This window comes from Leptonychotes weddellii, chromosome 3 (genome assembly GCF_054177405.1).
Source record: "Leptonychotes weddellii isolate Sample4059 chromosome 3, ASM5417740v2, whole genome shotgun sequence".
Lineage (NCBI taxonomy): Eukaryota > Metazoa > Chordata > Mammalia > Carnivora > Phocidae > Leptonychotes > Leptonychotes weddellii.
Window position 1 is genome coordinate 58163195 of NC_138371.1, and position 17260 is coordinate 58180454.

The following is a 17260-nucleotide window of genomic DNA, read 5'->3' on the forward strand; positions in this document are numbered from 1 at the left end:
TTTTTTTTTTTTCAGCACTTTGAATATATCATGCCACTCCCTTCTGGCCTGCAAAGTTTCTGATAAAAAATCACTTGATAGCCTTATGGGATTTCCCTTGTATGTAACTGTTTTCTATTGTTGCTTTTAAAATTCTCTTTATTACTACTTTTTGCCATTTTGATTACTATGTGTGTTTGTGTGGACTTCCCTGGGCTGATTTTGTTGGGGCTCTCTGCCTCCTGGTTCTGGATTTCTGTTTCCTTCCCAAGATTCAGGAAGTTTTTGGCTATTATTTTTTTCAAATAAATTTTCTGCCCCTTTTTATCTGTGTTCTCTTACTGGGATCCCTATAATGCAAACGTTATTACACTTGATGGTGTTGCTCAGTTCCCTTAATCTATTTTTTTTCTTTTTTCTTTCTCCTCTTCAGCTTGATTGCTTTCCATTCTTCTGTCCTCCAGGTCACTGATCCATTCTTCTGCTTCTTTTAGTCTACTATTTATTCCCTCTAGTGTAATTTTAATTTCAGTTATTAAGTTCTTCATCTCTGTTTGGTTCTTTATGTTTTATATCTGTTTTCTGAGGGTCTCACTGAGGTCCTCTACTCAAGTCCCAGTATTATTACTTCTCTCCATTTTCCTTATTTCCCTTGCTGGGATGTTGTCCTCTTCTTTCATTTGGGACATATTCCTCCATCTCCTCACTTTGCCTAACTCTCTGTGTCTATGTGTTAAAGAAGTCAGCTACATCTCCTGCTCTTAAAAATAGTGGCCTTACGAAGAAGAGGTCCTGTGGTGCCCTGCAGTGCAATGTCTCTGGTTCACCAGAACTTTGCATTTCAGGGCTATCTCCTATATGTGTTGCATGCACCCTCTGTTGTGGCTTAGCCACATTTGCCTTCAGGCTAGTTGTCTGCAGTAGCTCTCTTCAGCTGTTGTGGGCAAGGTTTGGTCCCTATGTTGTTAGTGGCCAGTCTTGGGCTGCCTTGCACTTGAGTTAGGTCAGAGCAGGTGTTTGCCAGAGCTGCAGTAGCAACAAACTGTAGGATGTTCTCCCTGTATTGTCCCCTGAGAAGCTTTTGTTGGTGGGTGGGGCATGCAGTCAGAGTAAATGTCTGCAACCAGCTCAGTGCTGGGGCTGCAGTTGAACTGGTATGTGTGGTTTCCTTGTCCTCTCCCTGGGGCAGGGGTCACTTTGGGGTGGCACTGACCCCTGCTGAGGCTGCGTGCACACTGCCATGCTTGTCGTGCCACTTTGAATGGACCTTGCTGAGGGCATGTGCTGGGGGGCTGGTCTGCAGGAAAATGTGCAGGGACATGGTGATAGAAAGGTTTAAAATGGTCCACTGTGGGAGGGGACCTGGAGCCACTTTGGACAACTTCTGCCAAGGCCAGGTTGGAGGGGGATGTCCACAGGAGAACCTATCACTTGTTTTTTTCATGCTGGTCAATAAGCCCTCAGTTCTTCAGGAGGAACTGCTCTATGTATAGGTGTAGATTCGGTGGGTTTGTGAAAGGAGGTGAGCTCAGGGTCTTCTTATGCCACCATATTGGACCACCTCTTGAAGGTTTCAATTTTAAATACAAAGCTCATGGAGGCCTCATTGAGGAAGTAACACTTATGCAAAGACTTGGGGGAGAGGGAATTAGCCAAGGAGAACTGGGAGAAGCCTGTCTCCAAAGTATTAACTAAAGCAGTGCCTGGTGTGTTAAAAGAGCAACAAGGAAGTTGGGTGTGGCTGAAGTTGAGAGAGCAGAGGAAAGTAGGAGAGGAGATCATGGTGGTGCTGTGACCAGACAACTTAAGAGACCCTTAGTTCTCTATCTCTATTCCCAGGACAGCAAGGGGGTCTTTGGTCAAAGATAAGCATTGGGAAAGGAGACAGGATTCAATTTGTACATAAGAATTTTTTTTTTTTTTTTGTAGACCAGGGACTGATTGTATTTTCTTAAGACCAATACAAGGCTCCATACTCACATAAGGAGCTATAAAAATTGACATCTACGCTCCTATCCTCCTGTTTTGGGCTAGATGGAGAAAATGCTGCTCTTTTAAGAAGGTGTTTGAAGAAAAAGTCCTCATAGTTGAGTGCCTGGCTCTCCTTCCTCATTTTGAATAGGCTTTGGCCAGAGAGCTCTTTCGAGGTTGACTTTCCAAAAACGACCACCTTGTAGACATCAATTGCAAACTCAAGGACAAAGAATGAATATGGAGCCTTAGCTGCCTTCAGCAGAGAACACAGAAGTATATAAGCTTATCTGGCTCATTGTTGAAAAATTAATCATTTTTTCCTGCAGCTGAGGGTTTCAAGGTTATTTGATGAAACTTTGTTTATATATCAAATATCTCCTTGTGTACTCAATGTGGTTATTCCTGACCTGGCGTCTCTGTGGATGGTATTTTTGGGATCATCTACCTTTAATATATTCTTTCTAAGATTAAAATCTTCAGAAACACAAACATTGGTTCCACTCAAAAAACTGGTCTCATATTTGTATGATATTTCTCTTTTTAATGGTAAGGGAATTTCTTTCTATGCAGAGCACAAAAAACGTAAGGCTGGGAGTTAGAAAGCCTGGGTCCTAAGAAAGATTGCCCAGAGATTAGAACAGATGACCTCTGAAATCCTGTGATCTTTCAAAAAATATATTTAGTACTCTAAATTTGAGAAAATTGTATAATTATAATAGCATTCATTCAATTATTGCATAATTTGTCTAAGGTCTTACATATATACATATAGAGTAGTCACAGGGTTCTTATTTCTATGGTTTAGCTCTCTTCACAAGTGTCTAATTGTCTAGCTTGTCTAGATTGCTGTGCTGTAAAATACTCTGAAGCTCAATGACCAAATGCAGTGGCTCCTTGAAGAAACGGAGCACAGACATTGATAATACTCTTTTTAAGAGGCAACACCAAACTACCTCCTGAAACTTACAGGATTCATCACATGGAGCCCTGCATTATATCAGTGTTTAAATACAAGTCTCCTATCTTGCTGATGGAGGGCAAAGAGCTATATAAAACGAGGGACAGAAAGGATTTAGACACAAAGGTGAATTTTATGGTAGTGAGCATTGTCCAGGTGATGCTTCAGTGAGATGTTGAACTATTCTATACCATGCTGGGGCTGAGAAGTTGAAGAAATCCTTGACTGACCCCCAAGGTGGCTCTAGTGATGGACATGTCAACCCTTTCTCTTTTAACCCACACCAAAGCATCATTCTGTTTCACAGTTCTGAGCTGATATTTTCAGCAATTTGCTACTTCAAGTCTACTTATCTGTCACTCTTAAATTCATTTTACACAGCTGACTGTAGTGTTATCACAGTCTTCCTTATACTAATGCATTTAATAATTGTGGGGGTTTTGAAAGGCTGCCAACACAGAGGAACAGCTGAAAATGCTACTACCCAGCCAAACTGTCCTTTTCTTGATCATCCTGTAACTGCCATTTGCAATTTTTATGCCTGGATTCTTTGCTGGTCTGATTGCAGTCATTGGTTTTCAGCAATATATGTCTCCTAATGGATTTTTTTCTTGCCAGCTATATCGTGTCTTCCAACACATGTTGAATAAGGGTCTGTACCAGACAACATTACCAAGTTTCCTTTGCAACTACTCCTGTAAACAGCTTATACTCTATTGGTTGGTTAGAAGGCAATCAAAAAGCATAATAAAAATAGGGAAAATGCAGATTTAACTGGGAGGCAATTGGCATAGTAGGAAGATACATGTGAATTCAAATTCCCGTACTGCCATTTACTACCTGTCGATCTCGGATAAGTTACTGAACTTCTGTGAACTTCCTTTCCTTTATCTGTAATTTGGACACAGGCATATCTGCACAGTTATAAGATTAAGAGATCATACATATGAGAAGCACTTGGAATAAGGTAATTACTGTGTTTAGTATTTTTAGTAATGTTAACTATTTTTTTTTAAAGATTTTATTTATTCATTTGAGAAAGAGAGCACAAGCAGGGGGAGAGGCAAAGGGAGAGGGAGAAGCAGGCTTCCCACATAGCAGGGAGCCCAATGCGGGGCTCGATCCCGGGACCCCGGGCTCATGACCTGAGCCGAAGGCAGATGCTCAACCATTTGAGCTACCCAGGTGCCCCTAATGTTAACTATTTTTAATAATTTTAATTTAATCATTATTAACTATTTATAAAATAAACAGAAATGTTAGAAATGATAGGAATATGCAATTTCTAAGATTTTGGTTTTGACTTAGATCTTCGGAGTCCACAGGGATGCTGCGGCCACTTTTACCCGTGAGTGTCAGTGTGAGTGGGTAGGATGGTTGGTCAGGTGTCTCCCTCCTCACCTCTCCTTTCCTCAACACACTTCCTTCCTCTCCTCTTGCAACAGGAGCTCTATGAGGAAAGAGAGAGCTTGGTGGAATGGCTTCTGTTGAAGTAATGTGTGCTGAGGGTATAGCCCCAGAAACAGAAATATTTTAAATATTTTAAGACCATGTCTACAGGTGTAATTGAGAAATAAAAACAATATATATTTAAGGTGTACAACTTGAAGTTTCAATATACATATAGATTGTGAAATAATCACCACAGCCAAGCTAATTAACATATCCATCTTTTTAACTTCAAGTAGGTTGATCCTGACTCTCCCTGTATAACTCTGCTATAACAAAGGATCCTAATTAACTGATTAGAATTTCTAAAACCCAGTTCAACAGCTCACCTGTTACAGCTGAATGGATGGACCAGTACAGTCAAGCAGCAACCAGTTTATTCATTCCTCTGCTCAACTAAGCCCCTAGAATGTTCATGTTGGAAAGGAAGTTAATCATCAACTAATTAATCCCCCTCAATCTAAACATGAGTACACTGAGGCTTAGCGAAGTGAAATAGAACCTGGGTGAGGTCACACTGACAGTCGGCAACAAAGCCTGAGCAGAAGCTATTTTGGCCTTATATTTTATTACTAAAGGATGTAATTGGTTTATTTTTTTGTTTAGATTCCCTTTTTTTTTTTTTTAAGGCACTTAAAGTAATCAGACTGAAACCATCCCTTCTCAAACAACTCTCTCTCATTCTTTGATCTTGGAAAACTTACTTACATTCCTGGATTTGGAAGCGACATCACAAAAGACTCTGATGAACACAGAAGCTGTAATACAAATCATGAAATGTAAAGCAGGTACAACATCTGTGACTCAGTGGCAGAGTTACCAGGAAGAGCTGTCAGGGCCCCTTGCAAGACTCAGTACCTAATTTGTCATGAATAACTTTTACCCAAGTTCTATTAGAGTTCCCTACCCCAAACTGTATTAATCTCAGGCCCCACAAAATCTGGGCAGCTCTCTAAGGTACGGTGGAAATGCTTTGGAGTCCACCCGACTTGGGTTCAGTTCCTCTCTCTCCTACTAGCTGGCGGGCCTTGGAGAAGTTACTTCAGACCTCTGTATAACTATTTTCTTGTCTATAACCTGCAGATAATGAAGCCAATTTCCCAGAGTTGTTGAGAGGCTTCAGCAAGGTGAGTTGGAAGTCTTTGGTTTAGTGCCTGGTACAGAGAAAACCTGCAATAATGTGTCTTGTGTCATGTAGGGAGGTTGTCTGATATGATTGAGGGTGTTGGCTTTAGAACCAGATGTACCTTCGTTCAAGTTCCTGCCACATGTCTGACAGTGTGTTACCTTGTGCAGCTTTGGCCTTCCAAGGCTTAGTTCTCTCATGCGTAACATGGGGCAATAAAACCCAACCAATATAGTTGTTTAAGATTAAATGAGATGATGGAAAGTTCTTAGCAAAGTGACTGCTTTTGGCTGCAAGAACAATAAGAAAAATCATTCAACAGGGCTTAGGGCAGTGGCTTTCAAACTTACTGGCTACAACCCACAACAAGAATTAGATCTTACCACCCTGTTACTCAGTGTACATATTAAACATCATCACAGGACTATTGCGTGAATCAGACTGGATAACACATACGGCCAAGCTTCATGCAGTGTTCTAGAGCATTGGAAAATAGTGCTGGATCTGAATTCAGGGTTTCCCGATAACATGCACAAACAGTGCTGGCATTTCAGTATGCATCTTCCTCAATCCCCCACATTGTTTTGATTTTCTTACTTCCTTTTTCAGAATCCCGTAGAGTTTGGAGAGAGGAGGAAAAAAAGACTGAGGTATGTGAAAAATCTGAGTGTATGCACCCTTACTCTGCACTAGTCATTTTGAACTTGGTTACTTAACCCATGTAAGTGCTGCTGGAATTGTTCAGTACCAAACTGTTCATCTGGGTGAAGGTTGGACCAGAGGATTGTCTATACCATTTTGTAAAGAAGCACACTATCCTCCTCCTCCCAGATTAGGTACCTGCTGTTTTACCGAATATTCTATCTAGACAATAGGCCAGCTTCCTCACTGATAAATTACAAGCCTCAGTTTCTCAAGCTGGTTTTCTATATGAGGGATAAATACACTATAGGAATGATTATTCCATTACTGCCCTTTCATCATTCTGTAGCAAATTCAAATAACAATAGCAGAAGATTATAACTTTTAATAATATTCCCTGCCCCTTGATGAGTTATGAGCTAAATTATACGGGCTCAATAAACTTCAGCTAATGACGTTTTTGTATGCTATAACTCACGTAGAGGAAGTTTTATGTATCTCGCTCAGCTTTTTCACCTGGGGATGCTCGATTAAAAACAGCATCCGTTGGTTTGGCACAAGATGCACAGTGGCCGATAACCTAACTGTGTGAATTCTTCTTCACTGTTCCTAGATTCCCAAACTCCGTGGCTAGGTTTGGGGAGCAAGGCCCAAGGAGGCAGATCAAAGGACTTCATTGTTATTTGACCATGCATTTTCCCCATGGCAAAATATCGTCTAGGCAACCACTGAGACATTTTGGAAATGTATTTTTGACCATTTTTTATGCTTTGCAGCACCCCCCTCCCCTTTTTGTAGTGGTTAATTGATATACCGAGGAAGTTAGTCACTTCATCATTTTCAACATGTGTTCTTACTGTCTGCACCAGTTACATGCATTGAAATGTTTTTATTATTCCTGAGACTGCACATCCCAAGCACCAAACTCCAGGCAGATTGCATCAGCTTAAAGATAACACTCACTTATAATCAAACTCATTACACTTGAATTTTTAGCTCATGCAGATACACAACGGAAATTATCACTTGAAAGCCATTTGTTTATGTCTGTTAGGCCTACTCATAGACGTCTTGAAACTTAGAACTCTGGAAAGCATTCCATGGTTCTAGGCTGGGACATTCCGGCCCTGAGGAGGAATGTTCTAGTACCACCCACTGTGGCACATGATACACACTCAACCTGCCCCTTAAGATCCTGGTGAGAGTCAAGAGTTGTTAGCTAGGATTGCCTAACTGCTTTGACAATAAATATGTGCCTCAAAAACCGAGCTATATCTGAGTTCCCTGCAAGCGAATCTTAACTGTATAAAGCCACATATGGATGAGCTAGGAGCATGTTCTCAGTTATAAGGAATGGATAACCATTTTAAATTGATCATATGATCTTCCTATCACAACCTAAATGGGCCTCACTAAGCAACAGCTTCTGTTATCAAATAGGCTTCCAAGAAAAAAAGACCTCAGATCATTTGCTGTCAAATGCAAATCCTAAGTTTTGACAAGTCTTCCAGTGTGAATGGGCTCATACTCACCATCTCTGTAATTTAACTTGGAGGGTTCACCCACGAGGTATATTGCTTAAAACTGAAACAGACCATAGATGCATTACTGAAATGAGGGATTGAAAAATATGAATATGAAACTTTTACATGCTAAAATCATTGTATATAGGACTTTTTTTTTTTTTTGAGGGAATTCTTGGGTCTTCCTCTAAAGACTACTACCTCACCCTACTCAGACATGAAGAGGAGGTGGCCATCCACCATGTTTATTTTACCAGCACATAAGATATGGAACACATAAGGGAACTTTACAAGGGTACTTTTAGAGAAATTTTCATCACACATGATTTATAGGTGTCTCTGAAAGTTTTTATTTTTAAGTAGACTCCACACCCAGCATGGAGCCCAATGTGGAGCTTGAACCCATGACCCAGAAATCAAGACCTGAGGTGAGATCAAGAGTTGGACACTTAACCAATCGAGCCACCCAGGCACCCCTCTAAAAGTTGTTTTAAATATAGAAAACCATTTTGTTCACATAAGGATGATATATTGGAGTTGAAATGAGATAAAAGGGAATTTGCTTCTATTTTACAACTTTGCACACTAACCACAATAGAAGCACCCTGGATGCAGAACAGTTTTTATATGTATTTAGACAGAGAGCTATGGGTGCCTTGATTTTACTAAGAGGTTGTGAACCCACCTATTTGTCAAGACATAGGAATCTGTCCAAACAGATACCAAATATGTGTTCAGTGAAGTTTAGGTCCTTGCCAGTGAACAGGATCACAACATTGCATTGCTGCGGGTCCTCTGTAATCAAAAGCTTGGTTAAGAGAAACAGTCATGGAGGGTTGCCTGAAGGATATATCGTGCACTCACGCCTTTATACTTGCTGATTACCATAACTGCTTGGACCACGCTCTCAGCTCCTTGATGACTGGCACTTCCTATCACATAACCTACCTCTGGGTAGCTGCTGAAAGTACTAGAAAAGGTAAGTGTGTTCCAAACTTACTATATGTGTGTTGTAGGACTGTTTTGAGAGTTCTGAAGTTTCAGAATACATAAGTTTAATTTGCTAGAGAAATTTCTTTCCCGGCCTTAGTACTAGGAAACAATGTATTTCTCCTAACTTTAAAAAGAAAAATGTTACAGAGTGGGCTGCAGTGTCTGCTCAGACACCTCTTCGCGCCTGGAGGGTTGGACGCTCTGATCCCGAGCTTTGTCCTCCTCCGGCAATTCTGCAGGACCTCATGGGTAATTTCTGTGTATGGACTTGACCCTGGTGTTCATACTGTTAGTCAGTTCTTATGGGCCCTTCATTTTAAAACAATCTTTGTCTTAGTATTTGAGGGAGTTTATATACAATCAGTAAAGCTATGGGACTATGAGCATATATCAATCAGATATTCTATGATACTATGTTGCAAAACAAGGGTTCTTCAGTTCTTCACATGTTTTAGATGATGAGGGTCTTGTCTTATACTGGTTTTGTCCACCAAGTGTACAGTGTTAAGAATATGCTCTGGATATCAGAACCCGGGCCCTGGGAGTCTGGCTCTGGAAGTCGCTTCGTGAAGGACCCTGGAAACGTCATAAGCACGCCAAGCCTCCGGCCTAAAATGAAGCCGTGGTAAGGAATTCTTTTTCTCTTGTTCCCTGCAGCCCTATGGTTTGAATTCAGACAGTTTGTCTACATGGAGTGTGAATTTGCCTTGTTCCCTTGAGGGCGCTTTTCACTCGTTAGTTCTTAGGAGGCGTCAAAGTGCTGACTAGCCCCACCACCATGCATGTGATACCTGGAGGGGGAAGGAAACACTGGGACACCATCACTTTGTGCAATACACTTTTATTTTCCTTTTACCTTTGCAGTCATCTTTGAGTAATCATTGTGTAAACAATAGAATGGAATGAAATTACATTAAATTGTATGCAAATGGCTCTAGAACACCTCAACAATTCTGACAAGGCAATTATAAATAACTTTTTCTTTCCTTAGTAATATATATTTGCTTTTTAAAGTACATTAAAGAGCTGCCATATCTAGGGTTAGCTAGGAAAGAGCAATGGTACCATCCTGGGAGCCCACCTCTCTGAAAGTTTAGACTCCAATTTCGAAAATCCTAAGGTTTACTATTCCGTAATATATAGTCAAGCAGAGGGCTACTTGGGTTGAAAGTATTTATTCTTGAAACTTACTTAACAGCATTTTACCTTTTTAGTCAGTCATTGCACAAAACCCTTTCTATTTTTCACTCCATCTGGGTATTCTGCCGAATTTCAAGTAAAACTCAGATTCTGGTAGCTTCAAGTTTATCAATTTTGGAACAACAAATCCTATCACTTAAGGAGAAGTCAAATCGGAGAGGGGTATATAATGAGCAGTCTAATAGAATGGCAACATTTTATATAGCATTCTATACGTTCCAATGAAGCAAAACTTACATATGCCACTTGATGTAGAGGAAATTTTAGATCTGAGACTATTCCAGAGTTAAGCAGCCTCAGGCACATTCTTAATATGAAAGTTTGCAAGGCACCTCCCTCTCCCAAGAGAATCAGATTGTGGATTGGTTTTTCGGCAAACAAACCAAAAGAAGAAGCATCTTAGTTCCTAATTCAGTCATTTCAAAAATCAAAAGTTATAAATACTCCAAAGATAGACCTGAAGTTTTTTGTTTAAATAACGAGATTAACTGCAAGAAGCATATAATCAAAAACTTTTCTTCTTATAGCTAAGGTGTGTAATGCATAAATATATGAAAAATAAAATTCACAGTCAGTTTTAAAACTAGAATTCAAGTTTGGCTAATAAATCTTAATTTTATATTAATTTCTAAATACAACATAAAAGAGGCAGTATTGTCAGATGTACAATTAAAGTAGAGCAGAAAGAACAACGAGAGAAGAAATAGGCTTCTGATAGAAAAAAAATTCCTTTTGTTGCCAATAAATAGGACCACCTGAGTGTATTTCAGATTCTTTTCACTTAAGGGATATCCGAATTGATTGCTAAGAATATTAAATAGCTTTTGGAAAAATTAGCAACAGTCGTGCAGCTGTGGCATTTGCTTGTTCTCATACTGTGGATTGCTAGAGAATAAAGCAGAACTCGGAGTGTTGTAAGTTTAAAAAAATTCCTTTTTATCCCATTTCATTGAAGCCAGACTCTTCACAATCTTCTGATTTTGTGGGAACTGGGAGTGAGGGGGTGGGAGACAGGGTGCAGGGGAGGAAGACTGAGGGGAGTGTTGTGAGGTGGGGGGCAGGACAGATCAGGGAGATGTCAAGGGACATACATCAGCTGACACTCAACTGAGCAAACCCGATCAGCTTCACTTCATCAGGAATCTCCGACCCATCACAGCCTGAAGCCTGAAAAGGGAAAAAGACACCTTCAGTGCCAATTGATCCAAGCACAGCCACAGTCTGTAGGGGGCTAGTGTCCCATCTCCTCCAGGACAGAGAATCACCCTCTTGAATGACTGCAGTAACAAATCTGGTCATCATGCTATCAAGTGCAGAAAATAGAGGGGAAGGGACTTGTGCCTGTTAAAACACCACAGTCTCCATCCAGACTTAAAGCTTTGAAATTGCCAATAACTGCCAAGAAAGTGATCTACTTTCAAATTAGAGCTCCTTAATCATTTTAAAGGATTATGAGAAAAATACCTTGGAATAAATTTAGCCAAAAAGGTGAAAGACCTATCCTCTGAAAACAGTAAGACACTAATGAAAGAAGCTGAAGACACAAATGGAAAGATACACCATGCTTATGGACTGGAAGAATTATTAAAATATCCATTTTACCCCATGCAATCCCTATCAAAATACCAAGAGTATTTTTCATAGAACTAGAACAAATAATCATAGTTGGTATGGAACCACAAAAGACTTCAAAGCAATCTTAAGAACAACAAAGCAGGGAGGTATCACAATCCCAGATTTCAAGATATACTTCAAAGCTATAGTAATCAAAATAATATGGTACTGGCACAAAAACAGACACACAGATCAATGGAACATGAGAGAGAGCCCAGAAACACATCCATACCTATATGGTCAATTAATTTATAACAAAGGAGACGAGAGTATACAATGAGGAAAAGATGGTCTCTTCAATGGTGCTGGGAAAACTGGACAGCCACAGGCAAAGAATGAAACTAGGCCACTTTCTTATAACATATGCAAAAAATAAACTCCAAGTGAATTGAAGACCTAAAACCACCAAAATCCTATAAAAAAAAACACAGGCAGTAATTTCTTAGACATCAACCTTAGCAACAGTTTTCTGGATCTATCTCCTCGGGTAAGGGAAACAAAGCAAACATAAACTATTGGAACTACACCAAAATAAAAAGCTTTTGCACAGCAAAAGAAATCATCACCAAAATGAAAAAAAGCACCCTGTTGAATTGAAGATATTTGCAAATTCTGTATCTGATAAAGGGTCAATAATCCAAAATATGACTCTCACAACTCAATAACAACAAAACCCCCCACACAGCCCAATAAAAAATGGGCAAAGGACCCGAATAGACATTTTTCCAAAGACGACATACAGATGGCCAACATACGCATGAAAAGATGTTCAGTGTCACTACTCAGGGAAATGTAAATCAAAACCAAATAAGATATTACACCTCACACCTGTCAGAATTGGCTAGTATCAAAAGACAAGAAATAATAAATGTTGGCAAGGATATCAAGAGAAGGTAACCTTTGTGCACTGTTGGGGGAATGCAAGCTGGTACAACCACTGTGGAAAAGAGTTTGGAGGTTCCTCAAACTAAGAATAGAAATACCATAGGATCTGGTAGTTCTACTACTACGGATTTACCCAAGGAAAACGAAAACACTTGAAAGGATATATGCGTACCTATGTTTATTGCAGCATTATTTACAGTAACCAAGATATCTATCAAGCCAACCTAAGTGTCCATCTACAGATAAATGGGTAAAGATGTGGAAAATATATATAGTGCAATATTACTCATCCATAAAAAGGAATAATACATTATGGTAAGTGAGATAAGTTAGCCAGAGAAGGACCAATATAGGATTTCATTTATATGTGATATCTAAAACACAAAACAAATGAACAGCAATGAAACAGACTCTTAAATACAGAGAACAAACTGGTGGTTGACAGGAGGGGGGTTTGGGCGGAAGGGCAAAATATGTGAAGGGAATTAAGATGTACAAATTTTCAGTTATTAATAAAAATTATGAAAATGAGCAAAAACAATTTGTCACTGAGGGTAATGTGGTTTTTACCAAAGGTCATCCTCTATAAAACTGGCCAGAAAAAAAGTGGTTACCAAGTAGCAGAAGGGCTCATGCTAGATATCTTATTTTTCCGTAACAGAATTTTGTTTATAATATTTTAGGACATTTATTGCCTAAAATTGGCCCAAATTATAGTGTGTCAAATTCTTTGATTTTTCTTCAAAATTAAAAGGAACTGGAAACAAGTCATTGCTCATCAAACCTCTCACTTGTCCTCATTCAAAAGTTTTTTGTTTTTTTTTTTTACCTCCCTCCCTCTCTCACACACACAGTACTCAGATCGCCATTCCAGGCTGCATCTTCAGAGTGCATAAACCAGAATCAGACATGAGGTAAGTACAAGTGGGGAGAAAAAAGTTTGATAAATGACTGGGGATGGGCAATTAATCACCAAGGGACCATACAAACCTTTTCTTGGCCTAATTCCTGCAAAATTATTGTCAAAACAATTAGTTTCCCATGTAAAAAATGCCCTTTCCAATCATCCCAATGAACCTGCTTTGCACCGCTCCAAAAACCAGTGCATAAACTCAGTCCTTTGTCAACCCCAACATTCTCCCTTACAATAAGCAGCTAATTAGAATATATAACTTGAGTATTTTTAAGTAATTATCTTTCAAATAATGGTGTCAGTACTTACGCTTACATAAGAAAATCAATAGCCTAAAGGGTAGAAATATTAGTAGGCATTTTAAAAATTTACTTTGTGCCTGTCCAATGATTTCACTAGTTTTACTTGACAAGATATTCAGTAAAGTGCAATTTTCACTATGTGTGTTGTCAGGGACCATAAGATCAGAAACGTTCCTTTCCCTATCACTTTTAACAAAGTGATATAGGCACAGAAGGCTTTTTAGCTAAGATATTTTCCCACAGTACACAAATACTGTGATACTCACCCCCTAGCCACCACCAGTTTTCTTGTTCCACAACCACTGTTTGTGAATCTCCCTAAACCTTTCTTTCTTCCCCGCTACTGCTAACATCATTTACTTAATGCAGTGAATGGGGGCAGACACAATGTGTGTAATTAATAGGCAAATGACAAACACCGCAGGAGAAAGGATGGCCACCGGCAGTGACGAGGAGGGACTAGCCAATGGGAAGCACATCAGTGCATGTCAAAGATACATCAGAAATTTGGCAATGGGAAGAGCAGGAGGTTGAAATGACTAGAAATAAAAACAAAATATCCAATAGTGGTTAAAAGAAAAAATCTGAAATCCCTCTTGTGGAGAGTAATGGAAATGAGAATTGACAATGCAAGTGGGTGATCAAACTAGTGCTTATTGTGGGTACAGCACCCAGGGAGTCCATCTCTCACCCTCTGTCCCAGTGCCTCCTGTGGCTACACTGGAACATTCGGTTTCCTGGCAGAGGCACAGGCCAGGTTGTCTGGCTTTCATTCAGGCACTCGGGTCTTCTTCCCCTACTACCCTGCTGACTCTCAACCAAGGCTGAGTCCTTGTCTCGCTCACTGTGGCCTGCAAAACACTGAGGGCAATATGCAAATGATTCTGGGTTCTAGAGCAAAGGGACTCGAGACCCTTAAAACAGCAGTTCTCAGACTTCTTGTACTCTTAAAAATCATCACGGACTTCAAAAGCTTATGCTTTTTTAAAAAAGCATTCACCATGATCAAGTGGGATTTATTCCTAGGATGCAAGGGTGGTTCAATATTCATAAATCAATGTGATAGAGCACATCAATAAGAGAAAGGAAAAAACCATATGATCATTTCAATGGACACAGAAAAAGCACTTGACAAAGTACAACATCCATTTATAATAAAAGCCCTCAACAAAGGGAACATGCCTTAACATAATAAAGGCCATCTGTGAAAAACCAACAGCTAACATCTTTTAAAAACAAAGCTTTTCCCCTAAGGTCATGAACAAGACAAGGATGTCCACTCTCACCATTTTTATTCAACATAATACTGAAAGTCCTAGCCACAGCTATCAGACAACAAAAAGAAATAAAAGACATCCAAATCAATGGATAAGGAAAACTTTCATTATTTGCAGATGACTTGACAGTATATATAGAAAACCCAAAAGACTCCACAAAAAACCTGCTAGAACTGGTAAATTCAGTAAAGTTGCAAGATACAAAATGTACAGAAATCTGTGGCATTTCTATACACCAATAATGAAGCAGCAGAAAGAGAAACTGACAAAAAAAAAATCCCATTTATAACTGCACCAAAAATAAGACACCAAGGAATAAAATACTGATGAAAGAAACTGAAGACGACACAAAGAATGGGAAAAAAGTGCCATGCTTATGGACTGGAAGTACAGATACTGTTAAAATGTCTATACAACCCAAAGCAATCTACACATTTAATGCAATCCCTATAAAAATACCACTGGTATTTTTCACAGAATTAGGACAAAAAATCCTAAAAATTTGTGTGGAACCACAAAAGACCCTGAATAGCCAAAGCAAGCTTGAAAAAGCAAAGCTAGAAGCATCACAATTCTGGACTTTAAATTACAAAGCTGTAGTAATTAAAACAGTATGGTACTGGCACAAAAACAGACATGTAGGGGCGCCTGGATGGCTTGGTCAGTTAAACCTCTGTCCCTTGGTTTCAGCTCAGGTCATGATCTTGTGGTTGTAGAATCGAGCCCTGAGTTGGGCTCTGCATTCAGCATGGAGTCTGCTTAAGATTTTCTCTCCCTCTCCCTCTCAAATAAATAACATCTTTAAAAAAGAATAGATCTCAATGGAACCGAAGAGAAAACCCAGAAATAAACCCACAAGTATATGGTCAATTTATCTTCAACAAAGCCTGAAAGAATATCCAATGGGAAAAAGTCTCTTCAACAAATGGTGTGGAGAAAACTGGACAGCCACATGTAAAAGAAAATGGACCACTTTCTTACACCATACACAAAAATTTGAAGTGGATTAAATACCTAGATGTGAGACCTGAAACCATAAATATCCTAGAAGAGAACACAGGCAGTAACCTCTTTGAAATCGGCCACAGCAACTTTTTTCTAGATCTGTTTTCTGAGAAATAAAAGCAAAAATAATCTATCAACAAAACTTAAAAGGCAACTTACCGAATGAGGATATTTGCAAATGATATATCCAATAAAGGATTAGTATCTAGAATATATATATATAAACCTTATGAAACTCAACATGCAAAAAACAAATAATGCGAGGAGGAGCAAGATGGCAGAAGAGTAGGAGAACTAAATTTCATCTGGTCCCAGGAATTCAGCTATGTAGGTATCAAACCATTCTGAACACCTACAAACTCAACAGGAGATCGAAGAAAAGAATAGCAGCAACTCTCTGAACAGAAAAGCGACCACTTTCTGGAAGAGTCATATTCTATCCCTTCATTGTAGTTAACCTTATTTTTTGTATATATATAAGTTGTTCTCTCTTTAAAATTTTGGGATACAGTTTCTTCTAACAGACCAAAATACACCCTGAATCTCTAGTGTATGGCTTTGTTCTAGTCTCCTGCCTGATCACATTCTCTCCCTTTTTTTTTTAGTTTCTCTTTCTTTTTTCAACTAACTTCTTATCTTATTAATTCCTTTTATAAAATCTTTTATAATTTTCATCTTTACAGTCATAGTCTATCCCTTCATCATATTTACCCTTAGTTTTGTACATATATAAAATCTTCTTTCTTTAAAATTTTGGGAGGCACTTTCTTCTAACAGACCAAAATACTCCCAAAATCTAGTGTGTGGCACTGATCTATTCACCAGCCTGATCATATTTGACCATATTCTTTTTCTTTTTTTCTTTCTTTCCCTTTTTTTCCCCCCCGGTTTCAGGTCTCTTCTGATTTGTTTAGTGTATATTTTTCTGGGGCCGTTGTTATCCTGTTAGCATTTTGTTCTCTCATTCATCTATTCTCCTCTGGACAAAATGACAAGACGGAAAAACTCACCTCAGTACCGACTGCCAGGGACCTAGAGTTCAGAATGACGATTACAAAGATACTAGCTGGGCTTGAAAAAAGCATGGAAGTTATTAGATAAACCCTTTCTGGAGAAATAAAAGTACTAAAATCTAACCAAGTCGAAATCAAAAAGGCTGTTAATGAGGTGCAATCAAAAATGGAGGCTCTAACTGCTACGATAAATGAGGCAGAAGAGAGAATTAGTGATGTAGAAGACCAAATGATGGAGAATAAAGAAGATGAGAAAAAGAGAGATAAACAACTCCTGGATCACGAGGGCAGAATTCGAGAGATAAGTGATACCATAAGATGAAACAATATTAGAATAATTGAGATCCCAGAAGAAGAAAGAGGGGGGCGCAGAAGGTATATGAGAGCAAATTATAGCAGAGAACTTC

The 17260-nt window shown here is 39.1% G+C and overlaps 1 protein-coding gene and 1 long non-coding RNA gene across 4 annotated transcripts in view; one reads left to right on the plus strand and one right to left on the minus strand.

Annotated features, from left to right (window-relative positions):
- STK39 (serine/threonine kinase 39) overlaps nucleotides 1-17260 on the plus strand; it is a 400617-nt gene that overhangs the window by 124285 nt on the left and 259072 nt on the right. The gene's annotated exons all lie outside the window — the stretch shown is intronic.
- The window catches only part of LOC145720534 (uncharacterized), a 22687-nt gene continuing 14895 nt past the window's right edge, over nucleotides 9469-17260 (minus strand). Inside the window, exon 2 of the long non-coding RNA XR_014143567.1 lies at nucleotides 9469-11011. This is a non-coding gene — a long non-coding RNA (uncharacterized LOC145720534). The remainder of the gene's footprint in view (nucleotides 11012-17260) is intronic.